Source organism: Triticum aestivum, chromosome 2D (assembly GCF_018294505.1).
Source record: "Triticum aestivum cultivar Chinese Spring chromosome 2D, IWGSC CS RefSeq v2.1, whole genome shotgun sequence".
NCBI classification, from domain to species: Eukaryota; Viridiplantae; Streptophyta; class Magnoliopsida; order Poales; family Poaceae; genus Triticum; species Triticum aestivum.
Window position 1 is genome coordinate 336,983,901 of NC_057799.1, and position 19,396 is coordinate 337,003,296.

Consider the following 19,396-nt stretch of genomic DNA (forward strand, 5'->3'; position numbering starts at 1 on the left):
CCTCCGCAGGTGGTACTTTTATGGAAATTACTTTGGGTTAAGCCACCAAATTGCTTGATAATATCATGGCAAATTATTCACAATGGCATACCGAAAGAGCTCCTACTAGTAAAAAAGTTAATTCGGTTGAAGAAATTTCTTCTTGAGTGAAAAAGTTGATGCTCTTATGAAATTGGTTGCTAGTAAAAGTGCTCCTATTGATTTCAATGATATGCCTTTGTCTACTTTGATTGAGCAAAATAATGATGCCATAGATGTGAATTTTATCTCTCGAAATAATTTCAACAACAATGCTTATAGAGGTAATTTTAATCCTAGGCCTTTTCCTAGTAATTCCTCTTATAATTATGGTAATTCCTATGAAAATCCTTCTTATAATAATAATAGGAACACCTCTGATCTTGAGAATAATATTAAAGAATTTATAAACTCGCAAAAAGATTTCAACACTACCATAGAAGAAAAGTTGAATAAGATTGATGATCTATCTAGAAGTGTTGATAGAATTTCTCATGATGTAGAAAATCTCAAGATGAAATTTTTTGTGCCTGAGGTTGATGAATCAATTAAAGATCTTTATGTTTCTATGGATGAAAGTAAGAAAAGAACCGCTATGCTTAGAGCTAAAAGAGAATTTTTAGAAAAAGCGTTTTCTAGTGATTGCTTTCATAAAAGTGATGAAGATCTTAAAATGATTGGTGTTTCTTCTATTGATTCCTCATTTAGTAAAGTTAAGATTGACTTAAAAGGGACCAGAGAAGAGTCAACTTTAGCCAGAAGGCGTCCCAATAGTTCGGAGGGTGAAAATCTTGTTGGGAAAATTAGTAAAAGTGGATTTGAAGAGGTCAAAACTTTAACTAGTGATGTGCCCACTCTTTTGGATTACAAAGACTTTAATTATGATAGTTGCTCTTTGATTGATTGTATTTCTTTGTTGCAATCCATGATAAATTCATCCCATGCTTATGAACAAAATAAAGCTTTTACTGAACATATTGTTGATGCTATGATGAAATATTTCGAAGAAAAGTTGGAATTAGAAGTTTCAATTCCTAGAAAATTACATGATGAATGGGAACCTACTATAAAAGTCAAGATTAAAAATTATGAGTGTTTTTCTTTGTGTGACTTGGGTGCTAGTGTTTCTACAATTCTGAAATCTTTATGTGATGTTCTTGGTCTTACCGATATTGAAGAATGCTCTTTAAATTTGCACTTGGTGGACTCTACTATTGAAAAGCGTATGGGAAGAATTAATGATGTTCTTATTCTTGCAAATAGGAATTATGTGCCCATGGATTTTATTGTTCTTGATATTGATTGCAATCCGTCTTGTCCAATTATTCTCGGTAGACCGTTTTTACGCACTATCGGTGTCGTGATTGATATGAAAGAAGGCAATATTAAGTTCCAATTTCCACTAAGGAAGGGTATGGAACACTTCCCTAGAACAAGAATTGGGCCACCATATGAATCAATCATGAGGGCATCTTATGGATCTCGAAACAAATTTGACAAAACTTAGATCCTTTGCTTTATGCCTAGCTAAGGGCGTAAAACTATAGCGCATCTTGGGAGGCAAGCCAATGAATAAAAATTATTTTTGCTTTTTTCTTTCTGTTCTTGAGTGTTAGCACAATTATTCTACTGTTATGATTGTGTTTTTTGTGTTTTAATTAGTGTTTGAGCCAAGTAAAGCCTTTAGGATCTTCTTGGGTGATAGTTGTTTGATCTTGCTGAAAAACAGAAATTTTTGTGCTCACGAAAACAATTCTCATTTTTAACCATAGTGTGATAAAATGACAATTCTTTTTGCATAAGATTAATACACAAATTTGTCACGTGTTACTATTTTTTTCAGAATGTTTGGAGTTTCATAATTACTCGAAATATTCAGATTGCTACAGACTGTTCTATTTTGACATATTCTGTTTTCTTTACGTTGTGTGCTTGTTTTGATGATTTTATGGTTTTCTTTGATGAGTTTTTGCCATAGAAAATTTGGAAGACAGTAGATATAATGCAAGAACAAAATATGAATTGCTTTGCTACAATACTTATATTAGTTATTTGCTTTCTTATACTAACGGATCTCACGAAGGTTTTGTTGGAGTTTTGTGTGATTGAGGTTAGTTTTGGGTTATCTTACGATGGATGAAGGAATAAGGAGTAAGAAGGGCCTAAGATTGGGGATGCCCCGACATCCCAAGATATTATACAAAGAGTGTTGAGAGAGCCAAAATTATGCCATGACTTGCTGGAATTACTCTCTATGCTTCACTTAAATTTTTATGAGCTATGGACTTGCTCTAGTGCTTCACTTATATATTTTTGAGCACGGTGTGCTTTAGTATTTTTGAAGAAATTCTCTCTTGATTCACTTAGATTTATTTGAGAGTTAGTAAAATTTTCAAGAAATTCTCTCTTGCTTCACTTAAATTAATTTGAGAGAAAGAAATTTTATGCTCACGATCTTCACTTATATTTGTTTGAGCTTGTCAAAAGCAACATATGAAAATTAGTTCCAAAGTGATAGATATCCAATAAGGATATAATAATTTTTTTAATGAAGATAAATGTACAAAATAAACATGATTCTTAGTAATAGTTTTGAGATATGATGATGTGATATGTGAGTCATCTTGATGAGTAATTATGCTTTAGTAAGAATATTGGTGTTAAGGTTTGTGATTCCCTATGCAAGCACGAAAGTCAATAATTATGCAATGAAATTATATCCTACTTGTGGTGCATTATTCGGTGTTAATTATGCTTAATGCTCGCTTATGAGATTATTTGTTTCTTGGTTGGTCGCTTCTCAATTTTTTGCTAGCCTTCATTTTGCACTAAGTATGATCACTACTTGTGCATCCAAAATCCTTTAAACCAGTTTTGCCACATGAGTCCACTATACCAACCTATATGCGGTATTCTTTTGCCGTTCTAAGAAAATTTGTATGTGCCATCTGTAATATTCAAAATAAATTTTTGCTTTGTGTGCTCGTACCGCTCACGAGGTGGTGAGGGGTGGCTAATATTTTCCATGCTAGATGTGTTATTCTCACGATGAGTGGTTATTCACTTGTCATTGCACGAGAGTAAGGCAAAGGTATTAGGGATGCCCAGTCCCGAAATGAAAAATGAATTTACTTTATGTTGTCAAATAATAAATTCCTTGGAAAGTGTTGGTATGGAAGGCACCCGTGGATACGATTAGCCATGGAAAGTGAAAGTATGGTGGAAAAAGGAATAAACATTAATTTTTGTTTGGGAACCGCCTATGATATATCTAGCATGGAAAGTGTTGGGAACTCTAACTCGTTTTCGATGCTAGGAAAAGCATGCCTCCCAAAATGTTTTTATCTCTCAATTTTTGCTTTGAGCTCTGGAACCTCTACAAATCCCTACCTCCCTCGGCGAAGGGCCTTTATTTTACTTTATGCAATTTTTATTTTTTAATTTGAGTCTCCATCTTCTCTTATAAACCAACTAGGAGGCACTATGATCGTACTTGAGCATTGGGTGTAGTTAATATGCGAGTGTGTTTCATGAATGGACCAATGACTGAGCATGATGGGCTAGGGATAGCTTATTTTAGCGTTGATATTTTGAAAGACATGGTTGCTTGTTGATATGCTTGACTATTGAAGTTATCATGTCAAAACTAGACTATTGCTTTCAACAATATAAAAGTCCAAATGTCAATGCTACAAAGAAAAGAATATGAGATGACATGTTAGGCATCATTCCACATCAAAAATTCTGCTTTTATCATTTACCTACTCGAGGACGAGCAGGAATTAAGCTTGGGGATGCTGATATGTCTCCAACGTATCTATAATTTTTGATTGTTCCATGCTGTTATATTATCAATCTTAGATGTTTTATAATCATTTTATAGTCATTTTATATCATTTCTGGGCACTAACCTATTGACATAGTGCCAAGTGCCAGTTGCTATTTTTTGCATGTTTTTTACATCACAGGAAATCAATACCAAATGGAGTCCAAACGCAACGAAACTTTTTGTGGATTGTTTTGGACCAGAAGACAACCAATGGGCCGAAGAAGCACCTCGGGGCTACTCCGAGGGGAGCACAACCCACCAGGGCGCGCCTGGAGGCCCAGGCGCACCCTGGTGGGTTGTGCCCACCTCGGGTGCCCCCGGACCGCCTCTTCACTCAATAAATACCCCAATATTCCAGAAACCCTAGGGGAGTCGACGAAAATAAATTCTAGTCGCCGCAGAGTCCAGAACCACCAGATCCAATCTAGACACCATCATGGAGGGGTTCACCACTTCCATTGGTGCCTCTCCGATGATGCGTGAGTAGTTCTTTGTAGACCTTCGGGTCCGTAGTTAGTAGCTAGATGGCTTCCTCTCTCTCTCTCGTTTGATTCTCAATACAATGGTCTCTTGGAGATCCATATGATGTAACTCTTTTTGCGGTGTGTTTGTTGGGATCGGATGAACTTTGAGTTTATGATCAGATCTATCTTTTTATCCATGAAAGTTATTTGAGTTTCTTTGATCTCTTATATGCATGATTGCTTATAGCCTCGTATTTCTTCTCTGATATTTGGGTTTTGTTTGTCCAACTTGATCTATTTATCTTGCAATGGGACGAGGTGCTTTGTAGTGGGTTCGATCTTACGGTGCTTGATCCCAGTGACAAAAGGGGAACTGACACGTATGTATCGTTGCCACTAAGGATAAAACGATGGGGTCTATTCTACATAAATAGATCTTGTCTAAATCATGTCATCGTTCTTATTGCATTACTCTATTTCTCCATGAACTTAATACACTAGATGCATGCTGGATAGCGGTCGATGTGTGGAGTAATAGTAGTAGATGCAGGCAGTAGTCGGTCTACTAATCTTGGACGTGATGCCTATGTAATGATCATTGCCTGGTGATACGTCCATTTTGCATCATGTTTTATTACTGTTATTTATGATGTTTTAATCCATAATAATGCTTTTTGGAGTAATTCTAATGCCTTTTCTCTCATAATATGAAAGGTATACACAAAGAGGGAGAATTCCGGCAGCTGGAAATCTGGACCTGGAAAAGCTATGTCAGGCCACCTATTCTGTACAACTCCAAACAAGCTGAAACTTCATGGAGATTTTTATCAAATATTTGAGGAATATTGGAGAAAATAACTGCCAGAGGGGGCCCACCAGGTGGGCACAACCCACCTGGGCGCACCAGGGAGCCCAGGCGCGCCCTGGTGGGTTGTGCTCACCCACGCCCACCTCCGGTGCCCATCTTCTGGTATATAGGTCATTTTGACCTAGAAAAAAAATAAGGAGAGGACTTTCGGGATGGAGCGCCGCCGTCTCGAGGCGGAACTTGGGTAGGAGCACTTTTGCCCTCCGGCGGAGCGATTCCGCCGGGGGAACTTCCCTCTCGGAGGGGGAAATCATCGTCATCATCATCACCAACAACTCTCCCATCTTGGGGAGGGCAATCTCCATCAACATCTTCAACAACCCTAGTTCATCTCTTGTGTTCAATCTTGTTACCAGAATTATAGATTGGTGCTTGTGGGTGACTAGTAGTGTTGATTACATCTTGTAGTTGATTATTATATGGTTTATTTGGTGGAAGATTATATGTTCAGATCCAATATGCTATTTAATACCCCTCTGATCTTGAGCATGATTATCAATTGTGAGTAGTTACTTTTGTTCTTGAGGTCACGGGAGAAATCATGTTGCAATTAATCATGTGAAGTTGATATGTGTTCGATATTTTGATAGTATGTATGTTGTGATTCCCTTAATGGTGTCATGTGAACGTCGACTACATGAAACTTCACCATATTTGGGCCTAAGGGAATGCATTGTGGAGTAGCAACTAGATGATGGGTTGCGAGAGTGACAGAAGCTTAAACCCTAGTTTATGCGCTATTCCGTAAGGGACCGATGGATCCAAAAGTTTAATGCTATCATTAGAATTTATTCTTAATACTTTTCTCATAGTTGCGGATGCTTGCGGGAGGGTTAATCATAAGTAGGAGGTTTGTTCAAGTAAGAACAACACCTAAGCACCGGTCCACCCACATACCAAATTATCAAAGTACCGAACACAAATCAAACCAACATGGTGAAAGTGACTAGATGAAATTCCCGTGCCCTCAAGAACACTTTTCTTACCATAAGAGATTGTTTTGGCCTGTTCTTTGCCACAAAAGGATTGGGCTAGCTTGCTGCACTTTTGTTACTACTATCGTTACTTGCTCGTTACAAATTACCTTGCTATCAAACTACTCTGCTACTTATAATTTCAGCACTTGCAGACATTACCTTGCTGGAAACCACTTGTCATTTCCTTCTGCTCCTCGTTGGGTTCGACACTCTTACTTATCGGAAAGAGCTACAATTGATCCCCTATACTTGTGGGTCATCAAGGCTATTTTCTGGCGCCGTTGCCGGGGAGTGAATCACCTTTGGTAAGGAAACATTTATATAGTGTGCTGAAATTTATTGTCACTTGTTACTATGGAAAACAATCCTTTGAGGGGTTTGTTCGGGGTATCTTCATCTCGACCGGAACCACAATTAGCTACCCCTCAACCTACCGCACCTACTGAAAATATTGAATATATATGATAGAACAACTGCTAGCTAATCCTTATGCAGGAGATGGAACCGAACATCCTGATATGCACTTGATATATGTAGAACAAATTTGTTGATTGTTCAAGCTTGCAGGTTTATCCGGGGATGAAGTTATGAAAAAGGTTTTCCCTTTATCTTTGAAGGGAAAAGCATTGGCATGGTATAGGCTATGCGATGATATTGGATGTTGGAATTGGAATCACTTGAAATTGGAGTTCCATAAAAAAAATTATCCTATGCATCTAGTTCATCGTGATCGGAATTGTATATATAATATTGGCCTCGTGAAGGAGAAAGTGTCACTCTAGCTTGGGGGAGGCTTAAGTCAATGTTATATTCATGCCCCAATCATGAGCTCTCAAGAGAAATTATTATCCAAAACTTTTATGCTCGGCTTTCTCGTAATGATCAAACCATGCTTGATACTTCTTGTGTTGGTTCTTTTATGAAGAAGACTATTGAATTCCGGTGGGATCTTTTGGAAAGAATTAAACGCAAGTCTGAAGATTGGGAACTCGTCAAAGGTAAAGAGTCAGGTACTAAACTTAAGTATGATTGTGTTAAATCTTTTATGCATACCGATGCTTTTCAAAAGTTTAGCACTAAATATGGACTAGAGTCTGAGATAGTAGCCTCCTTTTGTGAATCATTTGCTACTCATGTTGATCTCCCTAAAGAGAAGTGGTTTAAATATCACCCACCTATTAAAGAGCAAATCAAAGAACCGGTACCAGTTCAAGAAGAAACCATAATTTATAATGTTGATCCAGTTGTTCTTTCTGCTTATATTGAGAAACCACCTTTCCCTGTTAGGATAAAGGAACATGCTAAAGTTTCAACTGTGGTCAACAAAAGCTATATTAGAACACCTAAACCTGATGAACAAATTAAAGTAGAACCTAGTATTGCTATGGTTAAAGATCTCTTGGAAGAAGATATGGATGGGCATGTTATTTACTTCTGTGAAGAAGCTGCTAGAATTGCCAAACCTGATAAAAAAGATAAACATAGATCTATTGTTGGTATGCCTGTCATCTCAGTTAAAATAAGAGATCACTGTTATCATGGTTTATGTGACATAGGTGCTAGTGTGAGTGCTATCTCTTACACCTTATATCAAGAAATTATGAATGACATAGCACCCACAGAGATAGAAAACATAGATGTTAGCATTAAACTTGCTAATAGAGACACTATATCACCAATTGGGATTGTTAGAGATGTTGAAGTCTTGTGTGGGAAAATAAAATACCCTACTGATTTTCTTGTTCTTGGTTCCCCACAAGATGACTTTTGTCCCATTATCTTTGGTAGACCTTTCTTGAACACCTTTAATGCTAGAATAGACTGTGAAAAACAAACTTTCGGTGTTAGTTTTGGTGATGAGTCTCATGAGTTTAATTTTTCCAAGTTCAGTAGAAAGCTTCATGAAAAAGAATTTCCTAGTAAAGATGAATTAATTGGTCTTGCTTCTATTGTTGTGCCTCCTACTGATCCACTAGAACAATATTTGCTAGATCATGAAAATGATTTACATATGCATGAAAGAAATGAAATAGATAAGATTTTCTTTGAACAATGTCTCCTCTACTTAAATACAATTTGCCTATTGAAACTCTAGGAGGTCCTCCTCCACCTAAAGGTGATCCTGTGTTTGAATTAATACAATTGCCAGACACTTTGAAATATGCTTATTATTAGTGCTAACCTTTCAGAACATGAAGAAGAAAGATTATTGAAAGTTCTAAGGAAGCACCGAGATGCTATTGGATATACTCTTGATGATTTAAAGGGCATTAGTCCCACTCTATGTCAGCACAAAATTAATACGGAACCTAATGCTAACCCATTGTTGATCACCAATGTCGGTTAAACCCGAAGATGAAAGAAGTGGTAATAACGGAAATATTAAAACTATTGGAAGTAGGTATAATTTATCCTATAGCTGATAGTAGATGATTAAGTCATGTTCATTGTGTCCCTAGGAAAGGAGGTATAACTGTTGTTCCTAATGATAAGAATGAACTTATTCCACAAAGAATTGTTACAGGCTATATAATGGTAATTGATTTTAGAAAATTAAACAAAGCAACTAGAAAAGATCAAATGCTTGAAATATTATCTAAGCACACATTTTTTCTTCCATGATGGATATTCTGTTTTTTCACAAATACATGTTTCTCAACTTGATCAAGAAAAGACCACTTTTACTTGTCCCTTTGGAACCTATGCTTATAGACGCATGCCTTTTGGTTTATGCAATGCACCTGCTACCTTTCAAAGATGTATGACTATATTCTCTGACTTTTGTGAAAAGATTGTTGAGGTTTTCATGGACGACTTCTCTGTTTATGGGAAGTCTTTTGATGATTGTTTAAGCAATCTTGATCGAGTTTTGCAGAGATGTGAACAAACAAATCTTAGCTTGAATTGGGAGATGTGCCACTTTATGGTAAATGAAGACATTGTCTTGGGTCATTGTGACGCCTGGATAATTAAGCTACAGTAATCCCATGTTAACGATGCCACGTCACCCCGTTTACTGTTGATAAACTCTGGATAGTTCAGAACCGAAACAAATTCAAAATTTAAATAAAAGCAAACAACAAAAGTTTTCAAATGTTAAAACTAAAATGTTCGGATTGTGACAAATATTGAGTAGGTAGTTATGGTGAAGAACCCATATTTAAAATAAAATATTTAAATGCACGATAGTAGATAAAACCGCGGCCAAACAATTTCTTTAATTGCTTTTAAATACTAAACAAATATTAAACTAATTCTTTTGGTCACCAAGTTTGTTGAGGAGGTGGCCTACGTTAATTTGCTAATTTAGGAGCTGGGGTTATACTTTTGTAAAATGGTTTGCTAACTAAAATAAATAAAACAAAATAAAAAGAATAAAAATAAAAAATAGGACTAACTAACTAAATAAATATAAGAAAGCACCCATCCTCCCACTGGGCTCCGGCCCAGCAGGCCGCCATTCCAACTGGGCAAAGGCCCAACCGGCCGGCTCTCCCCACTCCCTTTTCCCCTTCCCCACTCCCCCAAACCCTAGCCACTACCGCACAGACCCCACTCCCCCACTCGGTCCACCCCCCTCCCCTCGATCCCCCACGCCTCTCTCCCCTCCCTCGTCTGGATCGGGGCAGAGGGCCCCGACCCCTTCACCGCGACGCCGCCGCCCGGTGCCTCCCGCTACCTCGCCGCCCCGTCCACGACCTCGTTGTTGCTGGATCCCGTCGGACTGCCCGTGCCCGACTCTCCCTCGCCGGCTTCGTCGCCCGCCACCTCGCCGCTGGATCGACGCCCCGCCGCTTGCCGTCGACGCTCGCCTCCCTGACCCCCTCCCCGGCGGACTCCGTCGAGCCTCGCCGGCGAACCCCTGCATCGGGGGTGAGCGAAACTCCCCTCTACTCTATGTATCCCTCGCACATGCGTCCCTAGTCCGTCGCCGCGGTCGACGCACTCCGCGCACGCCCCTGACCATCGCCCTGTACGCGCGCCGACCGCGCTCACCGTGGCCTCGCCTCACCCGGCGTGCCGTCGCGCACGCCCGCAGTCGCGCCGAGCCACACCCGCCGTGTTGCTCCTTCCTGGAGCGCTCACAACTGCCGTGGCCCGCACCACCACAGCTTCCCCTGCCGCTGCTCCACGCCGGCGCGCCGCCCTGGCCCCCCTGCTCCCTGCGACCGCCCTACCGTGGTCGCCGGCGCCCCGCAGCGCCCAAATCGGGTGCGCCCCGCGGGCCAGTGCCCGTTCGGGCTGTGCCCGATAGCCCAGCACCCGATTGCCCCCCTGGCCCAATGACAAGTGGGGCCCATCCCCTAAGAACGTTTATAAAAAAAGAGAATTAAAAAATATAAATAAATAAATAAATAATAAAAATAATTAATTAATTAACTTAAATAATTTTGATTAATTAAACTAAACAACTAATTAAACTAGTTAAACATTAGTTACCTAATTAACCTAATTAGCTAATTAAGTAGTCAATAATAGTGGGGCCCACCCCTAATTAATCCTGATTAGGTTAATTAATATGTTTAATTAAAATGTGTCACTGACCAGTGGGACCCACTGGTCAGGTTGACCAGTCAACCCCTATTGACTGCTGACGTCAGCATGACATCATGCTGATGTCATAAATCCAGTTTCGAATTAAATTAATTCTGTTAATTCTAAAAATGATTTAAATCTTTAAAAGTTAATATAAAATAATCCGTAACTCGGATGAAAATACTTTGTACATGAAAGTTGCTCAGAACGACGAGAAGAATCCGGATATGCAGTCCGTTCGTCCGCCACACCTCCCTAACATATCGAACTCGCAACTTTCCCCCTCCGGTTCATCTGCCCGAAAACGCGAAACACCGGGAATACTTTCCCGGATGTTCCCCCCTTCGCCGGTATCACCTACTACCGCGTTTGGGCACACCTAGCATCACGCTTTGTCATGTCATGCATCGTTATGCATCTGTTTGCATTGTATTCATTGTTTCTTCCCCCTCTTCTCTCTGGTAGACTACGAGACCGACGCCGCTGCTGGTGCCTCGACCGACTACGCTGTTGACGACCCCTCCTTGCCAGAGCAATTAGGCAAGCCCCCCCCCTTGATCACCAGATATCGCCTATTCTTCTCTATACTGCTTGCATTAGAAGAGTGTAGCATGTTACTGCTTTCGGTTAATCCTATTCTGCTGCATAGCCTGTCATTGTTGCTACAGTTGTTACCCTTACCTGCTATCCTACTGCTTAGAATAGGATGCTAGTTTTTTCCATCAGTGGCCCTACATTCTTGTCCGTCTGCCATGCTACTACTGGGCCGTGATCACTGCGGGAGGTGATCACGGGTATATACTATATACTTTATATACATGACACATGTGGTGACTAAAGTCGGGCCGGCTCGTTGAGTACCCGCAAGTGATTCTGATGAGGGGGCTGAAAGGACAGGTGGCTCCATCCCGGTAGAGGTGGGCCTGGGTTCCTGACGGCCCCCGACTGTTGCTTTGTGGCGGAGCGACAGGGCAGGTTGAGACCACCTAGGAGAGAGGTGGGCCTGGCCCTGGTCGCCGTTCGCGGATACTTAACACGCTTAACGAGATCTTGGTATTTGATCTGAGTCTGGCCATTTGGTCTATACGCACTAACCAACTACGCGGGAACAGTTATGGGCACTCGACGTCGTGGTATCAGCTGAAGCTCTTCTTGACGTCAGCGACGGAGCGGCGCGCGCCGGATTGGACTGGAACGCCTGCTAGGCCAGGTCTGCTTCTGGCCGCGTACGCAACGTGTAGGTGTGCAATGGGCGATGGGCCCAGACCCCTGCGCGCATAGGATTTAGACCGGCGTGCTGACCTCTTTGTTGAGCCTAGGTGGGGCTGCGACGTGTTGATCTTCCGCGGCCGGGCATGACTCAGAAAAGTGTGTCCGGCCAAATGGGATCGAGCGTGTTGGGTTATGTGGTGCACCCCTGCAGGGAAGTTTATCTATTCGAATAGCCGTGTCCCTCGGTAAAAGGACGACCCGGAGTTGTACCTTGACCTTATGACAACTAGAACTGGATACTTAATAAAACACACCCTTCCAAGTGCCAGATACAACCCGGTGATCGCTCTCTAACAGGGAGACGAGGAGGGGATCGCCGGGTAGGATTATGCGATGCTACTTGGTGAACTTACCATCTACTCTCTTCTACATGCTGCAAGATGGAGGTGGCCAGAAGCGTAGTCTTCGACAGGACTAGCTATCCCCCCTTATTCTGGCATTCTGCAGTTCAGTCCACCGATATGGTCCTTTGCACATATACCCATGCATATGTAGTGTAGCTCCTTGCTTGCGAGTACTTTGGATGAGTACTCACGGTTGCTTTTCTCCCTCTTTTCCCCTTTCTATACCTGGTTGTCGCAACCAGATGCTGGAGTCCAGGAGCTAGAGATCCCGAGGATGATTCTACATGGAGTTCGGCTTCGAGGAGTAGTTAGGAGGTCCCAGGCAGGAGGCCTTGCCTTTTCGATCGTTGCTACTTTTGTGCTAGCCTTCTTAAGGCAAACTTGTTTAACTTATGTCTGTACTCAGATATTGTTGCTTTCGCTGACTCGTCTATGATCGAGCAATTGTATTCGAGCCCTCGAGGCCCCTGGCTTGTATTATGATGCTTGTATGACTTATTTATGTTGTAGAGTTGTGTTGTGATATCTTCCCGTGAGTCCCTGATCTTGATCGTACACATTTGCGTGCATGATTAGTGTACGATTGAATCGGGGGCGTCACAGTCATAAAGTTTCTGAATGAGGTATTGAAGTGGACAAAGCTAAGGTTGATGCAATTGAGAAAATGCCATGTCCTAAAGATATAAAAGGTATTCGTAATTTCTTAGGTCATGCTGGTTTCTATAGGAGATTTATCAAAGATTTTTCCAAAATTTCTAGGCCTCTTCCGAGTCTTTTGCAAAAGGATATTCCTTTTGTTTTCAATGATGATTGTTTAGAAGCCTTTGAAACACTCAAGAAAGCCTTAATTTCTGCACCTATTGTTCAACCACCTGATTGGAACTTGCCTTTTGAAATTATGTGTGATGCCAGTGATTATGTTGTTGGTGCTGTTCTAGGACAAAGAGTTGATAAGAAGTTGAATGTTATTCATTATGCTAGTAAAACTCTAGATAGTGCTCAACGAAATTATGCTACTACTGAAAAAGAATTCTTAGCAATGGTGTTTGTTTGTGATAAATTTAGACCTTATATTGTTGATTCCAAAGTAATGGTTCACACCGATCATGCTGCTATTAAATATTCGATGGGTTCTCTTGTTACATGAATTTGATTTACAAAACATTGATAGAAAAGGAGCTGAGAACCCTGTAGCTGATAACTTGTCTAGGCTTGAAAAGTTTCCTAATGACCCACTACCTATTGATGATAGTTTTCCTGATGAGCAGTTAGCTGCAATAAAAGTTGCTCATAATACTCCTTGGTATGCTGATTATTCTAATTACATTGTTGCTAAATATTTACCACCTAGCTTTACATACCAACAAAGGAAAACAATTCTTCTATGATTTAAGACACTACTTTTGGGATGACCCACATCTTTATAAAGGAGTAGATGGTATTATTAGACGTTGTGTACCTGAGCATGAACAGGGACAAATCCTACCGAAATGTCACTCTGAAGCTTATGGAGGGCATCATGCCGGAGATAGAACCGCTCACAAGGTATTGCAATCTGGATTTTATTGGCCTACTCTCTTCAAGGATGCCCGTAAGTTTTTCTTATCTTGTGATGAGTGTCAAAGAATAGGTAATATCGGTAAGCATCAAGAAATACCTATGAATTATTCACTCGATGTTGAACCATTTGATGTTATGGGATTCGATTAGATGGGACCTTTTCCTTCCTCTAATGGGTATACACATATTTTGGTTGCTGTGGATTATGTTACTAAATGGGTAGAAGTTATTCCAACCAGTAGTGCTGATCACAACACCTCTATTAAAATGCTTAAGGAATTTATTTTCCCAAGGTTTGGAGTCCCAAGATATTTAATGACGGATGGTGGTTCACGCTTTTTCATGGTGCTTTCCGTAGAATGCTTGCCAAGTATGATGTTAACCATAGAATTGCATCACCTTATCATCCTCAGTCTAGTGGTCAAGTTGAACTTAAATCCTATGGGTATGTCTCCTTATAAAATGGTTTATGGAAAAGCTTGTCATTTGCCTCTTTAGTTAGAACATAAAGCATACTGGGCAATCAAAGATCTCAATTATGATTTCATACTTGCCGGTGAAAAGAGGTTATTTGATATTAGCTCATTTGATGAATGGAGAACCCAAGCTTATGAAAATGCAAAATTATTCAAAGAAAAAGTTAAAAGATGGCATGACAAAAGAATCCAAAAGCGTGAGTTTAAAGTCGGAGAATATGTTCTTTTGTACAACTCTCATTTCAGATTCTTTGCAGGAAAACTTCTCTCAAAATGGGAAAGGCCCCTACGTCATCGAGGAGGTTTTCGGTCTGGAGCCATCAAAATAAATAATGCCCAAGGTACTAACCCGAAGGTTGTCAATGGACAACGAATAAAACATTATATCTCAAGTACGCCCATTAATGTTGAAAGTAATATTATCCAAACTTTGACACCGGAAGAACAGATAAAAGAGTCCTTCCGGAACACTCCAGAATCATGAAAATAAGGAGGTACGTGATACAGTAAGTAAACGGACTCCGAAAAATCCGCAAAAAATATGTTTTGTCAGTTTGGAATATTTAGAAAAACAGGAAAATAATAAACTTCCAGGAAGCGTACCCTTGTGGGCACAAGACACTAGGGCGCGCCAGGCTTGCCTGGCGCGCCCAGGTGGGTTGTGCCCACCCGGACACCTTCCGGACTCCGTTTTTTTACAGTTTGGTTGTCCCCCAAGATAAAAATCTATATACACTTCCCTAACCTATTAACCACCGTATCACGGAGAAATCATCTATTTTCTTTTCCTTGCTGTTTTTGTCATATCCCATCTACCATGGCTGCTTCAAGCTCCTCCAAGGACAAGTTCTTCAAGAACGGCATCCACCCATATCTGCGGGAGGTGGTGCAGCACCCTCAGGTCATCCAGATGCATGAAGGGGTGCTTCACCTCTGCAATGTGCCATGTCCCAAGGGGACGGGAACCATGGACGCCAGGCTTGAAGCTATGGAGCAGGACGTCTTCTGGTGCAAGGGGATGGTGGAGCGTGGATTCAACGCCAATAACCTTATGATCACGGACCTCTCCCGTGATCTCAAGGTGGATGGCAAGCCCATGAAGGACATCGTCTTCACCCTCAACAAGCAAATCAACTTCCTCCAAAGCCAGATCTATGATCTCCAAAACCAAGTCTTTGAATATGAGGCGAGGTTTAAAGGTATGAGTTTGGCTGCTAGTTGCAGGACCCGTGAGACTCACTCCTCCTCCTATGATGGTGGCCCACTGCCATGGAAATCTGAGGACAAGATCTCTACTTCATCACCACCACCTTCTTCTTCATCACCAAAGGAGAATTGAGTATCGAGTATGGGCACTCCCCTTGGCTTCCGCCAAGCTTGGGGGAGGTGCCCCGATATCGTATAATCCCACTATCTTTTTTCCTTTACTTATTTTAGTTCGATCATTTGCTTTAGATGAATAAAAGTTTAGTTCGATCTTTTTTTCTTTGAGAGCTTGCTTAGTGATCTATCCTTGTAATCGTGTGCAAGATATATATATATAATAAAGTTTAGTTTGAGTTTTTTCTTTCTTTACTTTCATGTTGCAAATAAAAGGAAGGAAATAAGGAAGAAAGGGAGAAAGGAAATAAATAAAAGGAAATAAATAATGAAAAAATCATATACTAATCTTATGGTAGGTGATGACACCACATAAGGAAAAGTATAAGTAGAAAATTTTATTAGAGATAGACAAACATAGCATTAATCAATGATGTAACTCATGAAAGAATTAATAAGGGAAGAGAAGATTCACATATAAATATACTATCCTAGAAATCTTTTGTGATTGTGAGCCCTCATAAAAATATTATATGCCAAAATTGTTGATGTTGGACAAGGAAGACAACTTAATGGTTTATGTTTGTTTATATTCACATAGAAGTCATATTGTCATAGATCCTTTAACATGTGGTGCTTGCCCCCTATCTTTGCTAGCCAAATATTCCGCACTAAGTAGAGATACTACTTGTGCATCCAAAAACCCTTAAACCCAACTCTTATTTTCAACTGTCCACCATACCTACCTAGGGATTGAGCAAGATCCTCAAGTAAGTTGTCATCGGTGCAAAAAGGCAATAAAAATTGCTTCTAAAAGTGTGAGATCATTTAGTGTAAAAGAAAATTGAGTGTTGCACGAACTTGTGATGGTGAAGAATAAAAGCAACAGACTGCATAATAAAGGTCGCTATCAGAAGGGGCAATGCAACGTGACATTATTTTGCACTAAGGGGTTGAGCATATAAACAAATAAGCGCATGGCAACCTCTGCTTCCCTCTGCGAAGGGTCTATCTTTTACTTTTATGCAAAGAGTCAAAAGTTTTCCCTCGATTCGTTTTTATTTTTCTCCTTTGGCAAGCATCATGTGGTGAGGAAAGATCTAGGCACATATGTTGAGTTGAATATAGATAGCATGAGTTATTATTGTTGACATCACCTTTGAGGTGAATTCGTTGGGAGGCGAAACTATTAGCCCCTATCATTCTATGTGTCCAGCTGAAACGTTTTGCTCATGTGTACGCGGTGAGTGTTAGCAATCATAGAAGACTATATGATGGTTGAGTATGTGGACTTGCCTAAAGGCTCCGATACGTGACCCTTCCTGAAAAGATGACGAATTGTAGTTGCAAAGTTGACTGAGAACATAATTTGTTGGTTTTTAATAGAGTTTTTGCTTTATACTTCAATTGTGTGATGAATTGTTACTTACTCATGAGAAGTATATGATAAAAATTCTATGATAAAAGTCTTATGTATAATTTTGTTGCTGTTATAATAATGAACATGATGCTTCTATGTCCGTATTTTGTTTTTATCGACACCTCTCTGTCTAAGCATGTGAGCATGTTTTTCGATTTCGGTTTTCGCTAGAGGACAAGCGAGGTCTAAGCTTGGGGTAGTTGATACGTCCATTTTAAATCATGTTTTCTTACTGTTATTTATGATGTTTTTATCCATAATAATGCTTTTTGGAGTAATTCTAATGCCTTTTCTCTCATAATATGCAAGGTATACACAAAGAGGGAGAATTCCGGCAGCTAGAAATCTGGACCTGGAAAAGCTACGTCAGGCCACCTATTCTGGACAACTCCAAACAAGCTGAAACTTCACGGAGTTTTTTATCAAATATTTGAGGAATATTGGAGCAAATAACTACCAGAGGGGGCCCACCAGGTGGGCACAACCCACCTGGGCGCGCCAGGGAGCCCAGGCGCGCCCTGGTGGGTTGTGCTCACCCAGGCCCACCTCTGGTGCTCATCTTCTGGTATATAGGTCATTTTGACCTAGAAACAAATAAGGAGAGGACTTTCGGGACGGAGCGCCGCCATCTTGAGGCGGAACTTGGGCAGGAGCTCTTTTGCCCTCCGGTGGAGCGATTCCGCCGGGGGAACTTCCCTCCCGGAGGGGGAAATCATCGTCATCATCATCACCAACAACTCTCCCATCGTGGGGAGTGCAATCTGCATCAACATCTTCAACAACACCATCTCTCAATCCCAGTTCATCTCTTGTGTTTAATCTTGTTACCGGAATTATAGATTGGTGCTTGTGGGTGACTAGTAGTGTTGATTACATCTTGTAGTTGATTACTATATTGTTTATTTGGTGGAAGATTATATGTTCAGATCCAATATGCTATTTAATACCCCTCCGATGTTGAGCATGATTATCATTTGTGAGTAGTTACTTTTGTTCTTGAGGTCACGGGAGAAATCATGTGAACTTGATATGTGTTTGATATTTTGATAGTATGTATGTTGTGATTCCCTTGGTGGTGTCATGTGAACGTCGACTACATGACACTTCACCATATTTGGGCCTAAGGGAATGCATTGTGGAGTAGCAATTAGATGATGGGCTGCGAGAGTGACGGAAGCTTAAACCCCAGTTTATGCGCTATTCTGTAAGGGACCGATTGGATCCAAAAGTTTAATGCTATGGTTAGAATTTATTCTTAATACTTTTCTTGTAGTTGCGGGTGCTTGCGGGAGGGTTAATCATAAGTAGGAGGTTTGCTCAAGTAAGAACAACACCTAAGCACCGGTCCATCCACATATCAAATTATCAAAGTACCTAACACAAATCAAACCAACATGGTGAAAGTGACTAGATGAAATTCCCGTGTACCCTCAAGAACACTTTGCTTGTCATGAGAGACCGTTTTGGCCTGTCCTTTGCCTCAAAAGGATTGGGCTACCTTGCTACACTTTTGTTACTACTATCATTACTTGCTCGTTACAAATTACCTGGCTATCAAACTACTCATCTACTTATAATTTCAGCACTTGCAGACATTACCTTGCTAAAAACCACTTGTCATTTCCTTCTGCTCCTCGTTGGGTTCGACACTCGTACTTATCGAAAAGAGCTACAATTGATCCCCTATACTATTGGGTCATCACCTGGATATCGTCATGATTATTTGAAGTTCTATCAATTGCCCAACAGTAATTTGTTTGCCCACCGTTTGCTATTTTTCTCGAGAGAAGCCACTAGTGAAACCTACGGCCCCCGGGTCTCTTTCTCATATTATTTGCCTTTGCGATATATTTTCCTTTGCTTTTATTTTCAGATAATTTAAACCAAAAATACAAAAATACCTTGCTGCAATTTATTCTTATTTATTTTATTTGGCGTTCGATCTATCAATCTACTACAATTTATTCACGTCCGTTTGCCAATTTTTGGCGCCGTTACCCGAAAGGGATTGACAACCCCTTAATACGTCGGGTTGCGAGTATTTGTTATTTGTGTGCAGGTGCCGTTTACGTATTGTTGCTTGGGTCTCCTACTGGTTCGATAACCTTGGTCTCATGACTGAGGGAAATACCTACTGTCGCTGTGCTGCATCATCCCTTCCTCTTTGGGGAAATACCAACGTAGCTTCAAGCCGCATCATGGGTCATGCATGGCAATACATATGATCATCTATGCTACTACTCTATGATACTACGCACTATAAAAGTAGTATATCATACACTAGCATCATGTACTAGTACTATATTGTATAT